The 9,411-nt window shown below is 36.4% G+C and overlaps 1 pseudogene across 1 annotated transcript; it reads left to right on the top strand.

Annotated features, from left to right (window-relative positions):
- The first annotated feature begins 1,927 nt into the window (after positions 1-1,927).
- LOC102884754 lies at positions 1,928-3,267 on the top strand (annotated as a pseudogene). Its single transcript, XR_001517223.1, has one exon. The product of XR_001517223.1 is annotated as an elongation factor 1-gamma-like (transcript).
- Positions 3,268-9,411: the final 6,144 nt, after the last annotated feature.

The following is a 9,411-nucleotide window of genomic DNA, read 5'->3' as shown; positions in this document are numbered from 1 at the left end:
AAAGAGCACCTGACTCTCCGAGGACACACCTGGATGTGGCTTGGGTGGGGCCGTGAGCTGGGGGAAGTGGGGGTTCAAAGAATCCTCTGGGTGTAGTGACCTCTGTTATCCAGTTTGATGATGTCACGGCTATGGTGGCACTGTGTCCAGTGCACTGGTAGGGGTGAGGACTCAACAGGGAATAATGGATACCGCTGGCACTTCTGTACAGAGAGAGTCTTGCTTAAGCCCTCACTCCAACAATGTCTCCCTGTAACTCCCTGGTGCCCACTGCATGCAGAAAATTGGCACTGGGGCTCAGAGCAAGCAGGTCTATCACCACGAAAATCCACTCATGGATGTGGCCCCTTTAAGAGGCTTTTGCTGCTGCCAGTGCCACAGCCTCTGTCTCACTCAGCTGCTCAAGACCGGATAGCCCAGCAACCTCGCTCCATCCTATCTTCTGCCTTTGCAGGGTGACTTCTTAGATTCTCCCTAGTTGTATGGCTTGTTCCTCTAGATCTCAGGCAATTTTTCCTTGTTTCCATCACAACTTTGATTTGGTCACCAGAGGGATGAACAGAGCCTCTGTCATCTACGCCATTTTTTCCTCCCCCTATTTATTTCAAATCAAACTTTATTTCCAACTAGTTGGAGGTTTTCCAGATGTTCATCCAGGGACCCATGCTTTATCCACTTTAGGCTCCATCCTGGAGGTCTACAGTGTTCTCTCCATTTAGCCAGATTGGTTTTGAATCTTTAAGTATCATTTCTAAGCTTGGAAGTTGGTATGTATGGATGATCATTATATTCGTGTTTAGTAGAAATAAAAGTCATAACTATGAGTATTTTATGTTAAGGCAACTACCATAAAATTAAAAAGAATGAATAAATTTTAAATATCAAAGAGAATTTGTTCTGTTTAAAGGAAAGTAGGAAAAAGAATCCCAAAATGTACAGTGAATTCACAATTTGAGACAAGATGGCAGTAGTAGATACCTGTATAGCTTTAAAATAATTGTAAATTAAAGTCATCAATAAAAAGACTATCTAGTTGCATTTTTGAAAAAGAATACAGCAAAGTTTTTTCTACAAGGGAAAACTTTAGAACAAAAGGATTCAGAATTGATTAAAATAAATGGATAGTAAAAGACATATAAGACAAAATCGAAGAAATAAGTTGAGGTGTTGTCATAATATATGGTCAAAATAGAATTTTAAAAAAAACCTAATTGGAAAAGGTAAGGTGTCATATAATGGGAAAAGGAACAAAATGGCAAGAAGATATAAATGCACCCAAAAACATGATCTCAAATTATGTAAACAAAACCGACAACAATGTAGGGAGAAATATGTATGTCATCAATTCTTGTTATAGAATTAATATACCCTCCAAAATTCATGGTTCAAAGTTGACTCTGCAAATACCCTTGACAGTATGATAGAATTCAGAAAACATAGTGTTTATACCCACAAAGAGGTGAGAGATTTTATTAATAATCAGATCATGTCTACTTTCCCCAATACATTTATTACTAATGTATTCCAAGTTAATTTGAAACACCACCCTTATGATATGCTGATCTGCCATTTCTTTTCTATGGATATGTCTGTGCACCAATAATACGGTTTAATCACTAATAGAAAAAAGATATCTCATACTTTTGTTTTTTCAAAAAGCTCTTGGCAACTTTCACACATTTTTTTTTCCTCCAGAAGAATGTTAGAATAATTGTCGGTTTAAAAAAAATCCTGTTTGGATTTTAAGTGACATTGGGTTCTCCAGGTAGACAATTGTATCATCAATAAATAATAGTGAATCTTATTTCATTTTGTTCTTTTTGTATCATGGAGAACTTTTTGACAATGTTGAGATAAAAATGGTGATAATAGGTATCATTGATGATGAAGGCTACTGATTTCTGATGGAGCCTCTCTATCATCTTAGAAAGTATCTTTCACCTTTTTCTCTATGGAATCACCACGGTGGCTGGGACCTTGTACACATACCCTGAAAACTGGAGGGCCATCAAGGTCTCTTGCCACTCTCAGTTCAGCAGGGCTCAGGCCCACGTGCTCTCCATACCACCCCACTTCCACTATGGCCAAACCAACCGCACTCCTGAATTTCTCTGTAAATTCCCTGCTGGCAAGGTTCCAGCATTTGAAGATGACAACAGATTCTGTGCGTCTGAGAGCAATGCCATTACCTACTATGTGAGCAATGAGGAGCTTTGGGGAACTATTCCAGAGGCAGCAGCCCAGGTGGTTCAGTGGGTGAGCTTTGCTGATAGCTACATAGTGGCCCCAGCCAGTACCTGGGTGTTCTCCACCTTGGGCATCATGTACCACAACAAGCAAACCACAGAGAATGTAAAGGAGGAGGTGAGGTGAATTCTGGGGCTGCTAGATGCTCACTTGAAGACAAGGACTTTTTTATTGGGCGAACATGTGAAACTGGCTAACATTATAGTTGTCTGCACCCTGTTGTGGCCCTATAAACAGGTCCTGGAACCTTCTTTCTACCAGACTTTCCACAATACCAACCACTGGTTCCCCACTTGCATTAATCAGCTCCAGTTCCAGGCTGTCTTGAAGGAGGTGAAACTCCATAAGAAGATGGCCTAGTTTGATGCTAAAAAAGTTTGCAGAGAGCCAGCCTAAAAAAGACACTCACAAAAGGAGAAAGGTTCTTAGGAGGAGAAGCAGAAACTCCAGGCTGAACAGAAAGAGGAGAAAAAGGCAGCTGCTCCTGCTCCTGCTCCTGATGAGGAGATGGACTAATGTGAACAGGTGCTGGCTGCTGAGCCAAAGGCCAAGTAACACTTTTTGCTCACTTGCCCAAGAGTACCTTTGTGCTGGATGAGTTTAAGTGCAAGTATTCCGATGAGAATATCCTCTCTCTGGCACTGTTGTCTTTTGGGAAACACTTTGACAAGAATGGCTGGTCCCTGTGGTACTCTGACGAGCTCGCTCAGGCCTTCATGAGTTGCAACCTCATCACTGGAATGTTCCAGCGATTGGACAAGCTGAGGAAGAATGCCTTTGCCAGTGTTATCCTCTTTGGAACTAACCATTGAAGCTCCATTTCTGGAGTCTGGGTCTCCAAGACCAGGAACTTCCCTTTCTACTGAGTCCAAATTGGCAGGTAAACTACAAGTCATATATATGAAGGAAAATGGATCTGGCAGCAAGGAGATCCAGATGCTGGTTCGAGAGTACTTTTGCTGGGAGAGGGCCTTCCAGAATGTGAGCAAAGCCTTCAATCAGGGCAGGATCTTCAAGTGAACATCTCTTGCCATTGCGTAGCTGTTTGCACTCATCCCTTAGGGAGATAGGGGTCATTAAAGGAAAATGAATGTTGGAAAAAAAATAAAGTATCTTTCTTCTAATTTCATACTAAGAAGTTTTTTGAAAAATCATTAATGGGTATTAAATTATTTGTTCTTTGATATTGAGTTGTATGAGTTCTTTATAGATTTTGGATATTAACTCCTTATCCAATATATCATTTTAAATTTCTTCTCCTATTCAGCAGGTTGTCTTTTTGTTTTGTTGATGGTTTCCTTCACTATGCAAAAGCTCTTTAGTTTGATGTAGCTCTATTAGTTTATTTTTGCTTTTGTTTCTTTTGCTCAAGGATATACATCCGAAAAGATATTATTAAGACTGATATCAAAGAGTTTACTATCTATGTTTTCTTCTAGGAGTTTTATGGCTTCAGGTTTACATTTAAGTCTTTAATCCATTTTGAGTTTATTTTTGTATATGGTGTAAGAGTAGTTCAGTTTCTTTTTTTCTATCGTTGCATATATCTGTCCAGTTTTCCCAGCACCACTTATTGAACAGACTGTCTATTCTCCAGTGTATACTCTTGCCTCCTTTGTTGTGGATTAATTGACAATGTAAGTGAGGGTTTGTTTCTGGGCTTTCTATTCTATTCCATTGATCTATGTGTCTATGTTTGTGCCAGTATCATACTGTTTTAATTATTATAGCTTTGTAATATAGTTTAAAATCAGGGTGCTTTAATCCTCCAACTTTGTTCTTCTTTCTCGAGATTGCTTTGGCTATTTGGGGTCTTTTGCAGTTCCATATAAATTTTAGGATTATTTATTCTAGTTCTGAGAAGAATGCCATTGGTATTTTAATAGAGATTGCATTGAATCCATAGATTGCTTTGGGCTGTATGGCTATTTTAATGATGTTAATCCTTCCAACCCATGAGCTTGTTTTATCCTCCCATTTATTTTGTCCTATTTAATTTCTTTCTTCAATGTCTTATAGTTTTCCAAGTACAAATCTTGTACCTCTTTGGTTAAATTTATTCCTAGCTATTATATTCATTTTGATGTCCTTGTAAATGGGATTGTTTTCTTAATTTCTCCTTCTGATCATTTGTTATTAGTGTATAGAAATGTGGTAGGTATATTAATTTTCTATCTTGTAGCTTTACCGAATTCATTTGTTCTAATAGTTTTGAATCACTAAATTTATTATAAATTTGTTGAATTTACTTATTAATTCTAATATCTCTTAATGATTTACAAATATTTTTATGTAACTTGTTAACTTAATATTTTTGTGTGCATTACCAGATTATAGTTTTTCATTATAATTTAAAATATTTGTATTTGAGTATTTCTTTTTTTCATTCTGGATGTAATGTATCTGTATTTTCCTGTTTCCTTTTCATTACTCACTTTACCAAAATTTTCCTTTTTATTGAACTTTTCAAAGAATGAACTTTAATATTTATTTTTCAATTATACTATCTTTCTAGTTTGTAATTCACTAATTTCTTTTTCTGCTGACATAATTCCCGTTACCCATATGATTTTTGAATAGTTTGCTTAGCTGGTCTGTTTCTAGATTTCTGAGTTGAATTATTAAATCAAATTGCTTATATTCTCTTTTTCTTGATTACTTGTATTTAACCACTTCTCTCCTATCTCCACTGATAACATCCGGGTCCAAGTCTTCATCATGTTTTACCTGGACTATTACAACCACCTCCCAATAATCTCCATTTCTACCCTTTTTGCTATATAGACAATTCTAGAGTGTTCTTTTTAAAAGACAAGTTATATGGTGTCTATCCTCGGCTCAAAACCTTCCACAGGCTCTCCATTCACTTAGAATAAAAGTTAAAGTTCTTATGCTAGCCTAAGAGGTACTACATGATCTGACCCCATAACATTCCATGATCTTCCTTCTGCCAATTATCCCATTGCTTGTTCCACTCCCAGTTTCCTCAGGGTCTTTATACTTCTACTTCTTCTTCTTCTTCTTCTTCTTCTTCTTCTTCTTCTTCTTCTTCTTCTTCTTCTTCTTCTTCTTCTTCTTCTTCTTCTTCTTCTTCATTTCTCTTCTCTGATTACTCTCTATTCACCCTGTTTAACTTTATTTTTATGCATAGAATTTACTACTATCTGAAATGTTATATAGTATATATTTGTAACTTTGTGTCTTTGAGTTCATCTTTAACCACATAACATGAGATGTAAAGATCTTATTTTAAAAATAGTCTATAATTCTTGTTTTGATTTCCACTTTGACTCAAAAGTTATACAGAAGAGTATTTTTAAATTTAAAATAGCTTTTATAATTAAACTTCAGTTACTCAGTTCTGGGTTTTTGCATTGAAGTTTGATAAAGTGATCTCTATAAATTTCTACTTGGGAAATTTGTTGAGATTTTCTATTAGAGTTATCCTTCCCATAAATGATTAAAAGATATATTTAAAAAAACAATTTCCCTGAGGTATAAATTGTATGCCTGTATCTATCTACCTATAAATCTATGTATATAAGTAATTAAAGTGATTATGGTATTCATATATAGTATTTTTGCCTGCATAGAGGGCATAAAGTTTCCAAGTATTATTTTGTTTCTGTAAATTATTCCTCACATTTCTAAAAAAGTTAGTTTATATATTTTGAACTTAAAAAAATTTTTAAATCAACTTTCATAAGGTATAAATTACATAATAGAAAATTATATACATTATGTTATATTTCCATGAGTTTTACCAAATGCATACCATATAACCCATGTAACCATCACCATAAGAAAAGGTATGGAATATATCCTTCATCCCAGAATGTGCCTTGTGCCACTCTGAAGTCGGTATCACCCAAAGCCCTACCCCACACAATCAGTGACCTGATTTCCATCATTGTGGATTCATTTTCTCATAGATAAGTAAATGGATGGTATGTATTATCATGTCTCTAGGATCTTTTGCTTGGCATATTGACAGTGAGATTTATTTATATTGTTGCATGTATCAGCATATAATTATCTGGAAAGAGGGAGGGTTAAACAGTATTCCATTGTACACCACAATCTGTTGAATGGACACATCTACATGGACCATTTTCAGACTTGGCTATTATGATTGAGACTGTTATGAACATTCATGTATGAGTCTTTCTGTGTAATGTAAGTCATTATTCTTATAAAACTAGCTATAAGTGGTATGGTAAATGTGTACATAACTAAACTATTTTTTACATGGCTCTGCTATTTTACACAGAAGTATATTGTCATCATTCAACTTGCTCCACACATCCTTACCAATGCCTAGTATTTTTAGCCTTCTAAATTTTAGCCATTCTTGTGACTCTGTAACAGTATCTCATGTGGGTTTTAATTTTTATTTCTCTAATTACTAGTGATAATTGAGTACTTCTCATGTGTTTATTGGCCATTTTTTTTTCTTTTATGTGATTTCTGCTCAAATATGTTTTCCACTTTTTATTGGGCAGCTTCTTATCATTGAGTTGTAGGATATATCTGGAAATAGTTCTGCTTCCTTTTGGGGCACGTTTCTCTCACTCATTTACATTTCTCTACTTCTGGGACCACTTCCTCTGTGGGAAGACAGATGTCGTATCATGAAGCCACTTAAGCAGGCTATCAAGGGGTCCATGTGTCAAAAAATGGAGCTCTCTGGCCAGCAGCCAATGAAGAAGGGAGGCTTGTCAATAACAAAATGAGTGAGCTTAAAACTGGAATATCTAGCCCTAGGTGAGCCTAGAGATGACTGTAAACCTAGTTGAGGCCTGGAATGTAACCTCAAGAGAGAACCAGAGCCTTTACCACTCAGCTGAGCCTCTCCCAGATAGCTTATACTCAGAATCTGTGTGAGATAACAAATATTTGTACTTTCGAGCCACTAAGTTTTTAGATTATTTGTAAAATTATAGATAACTAACATCCATCCAAACTATGATAACTCCAGTTCAATCCCCAAATCTGAAAAGCATATTCAGTGAAGTTGGCTTGATGTGCAGACTTGAAGTCAAGTTGGAAGCCACAGTTCCCAGACAGGATGCACTGTCAGATCCCTTTACCCTGGTCCCCAAACTCTAATCAGATTAGGTGCAACAGCATATGTTCTTCCATTTCAATCAAAATTAAGTCCTGCCGTTCTTCATAATTGAGTGCTTTTACCAGCAGCATCTTTCTCTCTGTATGTTTTTAATGCTCTCCACCCTATAGCTACTCATTCATATCATTCTTTCTGCCTCTGAGATTCTCATGGTAGGAAGAAATTGTTAAGGCTGTACAGACCAACCCTAATGCTTGACTCTCCTCTATAATACCCCCGAAGTGCCTTTTAGCTTATTTTTGAAAATTTTTCCCGAGGTAGCTCATTCTATATTTGGATCACCCTCTTAGAAAATTCCTCCAACTGTGAGCAGAATTCACTTTCTCTTCTCTCCTGCTTCACTTGATTCTCAAGAGATTCATTCTTTGGAAGACTCTCCAGAGAGAATTGGCTGTGACTAAGACATACCCTGGAATCAAGGACTGGGTGTGAATTTGGGTGGTTTTAAAGAAAATTGTATTTTCTTTACTATGAAGTCCCTGGCTGGACTTGGTTTTTATGAGCCATTTCATTGCTAGGCAATTATTTATTCATCTTTAATAATGTATCTAGGATAGGAGAGAAGTCTCTTCAATTAGTTGTATTCTCAGCTCTTTCTGCACATGTTGAGACTTTTCTGGATATTCCTGTAGCAGCTGCTCCGTATAACTGATGAGTAGAGGTAACAGATATCTTGCCCTTGTCTCTGTTAGGGTCCTGAGCCAAGCATTATAAATCTGGGCATCATCTTTCCTACTCAGGCCAGCCAGGACAATGATAAAATTAATTGTTTCCATAAAGAGGGGTAATCTAGAGACTTCCTGGAGAGCTTGGCTCATCTGTAGATCTAGGAAGGTGGTATGAGTTGTTTCTTGCCTACTTAAATGTAGCCAATGTTTCATTTATCATCTCACTTACTTTTGTGTACAGTTTATAACTATTTTCTTTGTGGTTATCATGAAAATTGCATTTAACATTCTAATGTTATAATCGGGTTAACCTGGTACAAATTGAAACATACAAAATTAAAAATATACAAAATTCAAATTCAAAACATACAGGGTGACATCAGAAGCATGGCAGAAAGAGAGATGTTCCCAGATCTCTCCTCTTGAAATAACAATAAACTCAACATGTAAAAGTCAACAAATAACACTCAATCTGCACACGAGCACATCTGAGCGAGTGATCTGCGAATAAGATCTACCACAGGAATTGAAAAAACAACTAGATCAGCAGAATGAGTTTTTTTAAGCCAGGTGATAGAAACCCTAAAAAGAACCAAATAGAACTTCTAGAGATAAAGAACACATTAAAAGAAAAGAAGAATGATATAGCAAGCTTGGGAAATAGAGTCAACCAAATGGAGGAGAGGATCAGTGATATCAAAGACAGAAATCTAGAAATAAATCAGAAAGAAGAAGAGAGAAAACGAAGAATGAAAAATAAAGAAAGAGAAATACAAGAACTAGCTGATACTATAAGGAGAGGAAATATAAGAATAATAGGCATTATCAAAGGTGAGGAAAAAGATCAGGGACTAGAAGCATTTTCAGATAAATAGTTGATGAGAACGTCCCAAATCTAAGGAATGAGCTGGAGCTTATTCAAGAAGTCAACAGAACACCCAATTATCTCAATTCAAAAAGGCCTTCACCAAGACACATCGTATTAAAGTTATCAAAAATCAACAACAAGGACGAAATTCTCAGGGCAGCCAGGGAAAAGAAGACGGTAACTTATGAAGGAAAATCCATTAGATTATCATTGGACTTCTCAGAGCAGACCTCACAAGCCAGAAAGGAATGGAATCAAATATTTAAACTATTAAGTGAAAGAAACTACCAGCTTAGTTAGAATGATGTATCCAGCTAAGCTCTCCTTCAGATATGAAGGAGAAATGAAGACCTTTCCAGACATACAAAAATTGAGGGAATTCTCCACTATGAGGCCTGCACTATGGGAAATACTGAAAGGGGTCAGCTCACCTAAAACAAAATAACAGAACAAAAAAATACGTACTTAGGAGTAAAGTGACTGTCAGGCAAATAGAAGCA

This window comes from Pteropus alecto, unplaced genomic scaffold (assembly GCF_000325575.1).
Source record: "Pteropus alecto unplaced genomic scaffold, ASM32557v1 scaffold2506, whole genome shotgun sequence".
Lineage (NCBI taxonomy): Eukaryota > Metazoa > Chordata > Mammalia > Chiroptera > Pteropodidae > Pteropus > Pteropus alecto.
The sequence above is the reverse complement of the archived record's forward strand: the minus strand, read 5'-3'. Positions and strand labels throughout refer to the sequence as shown.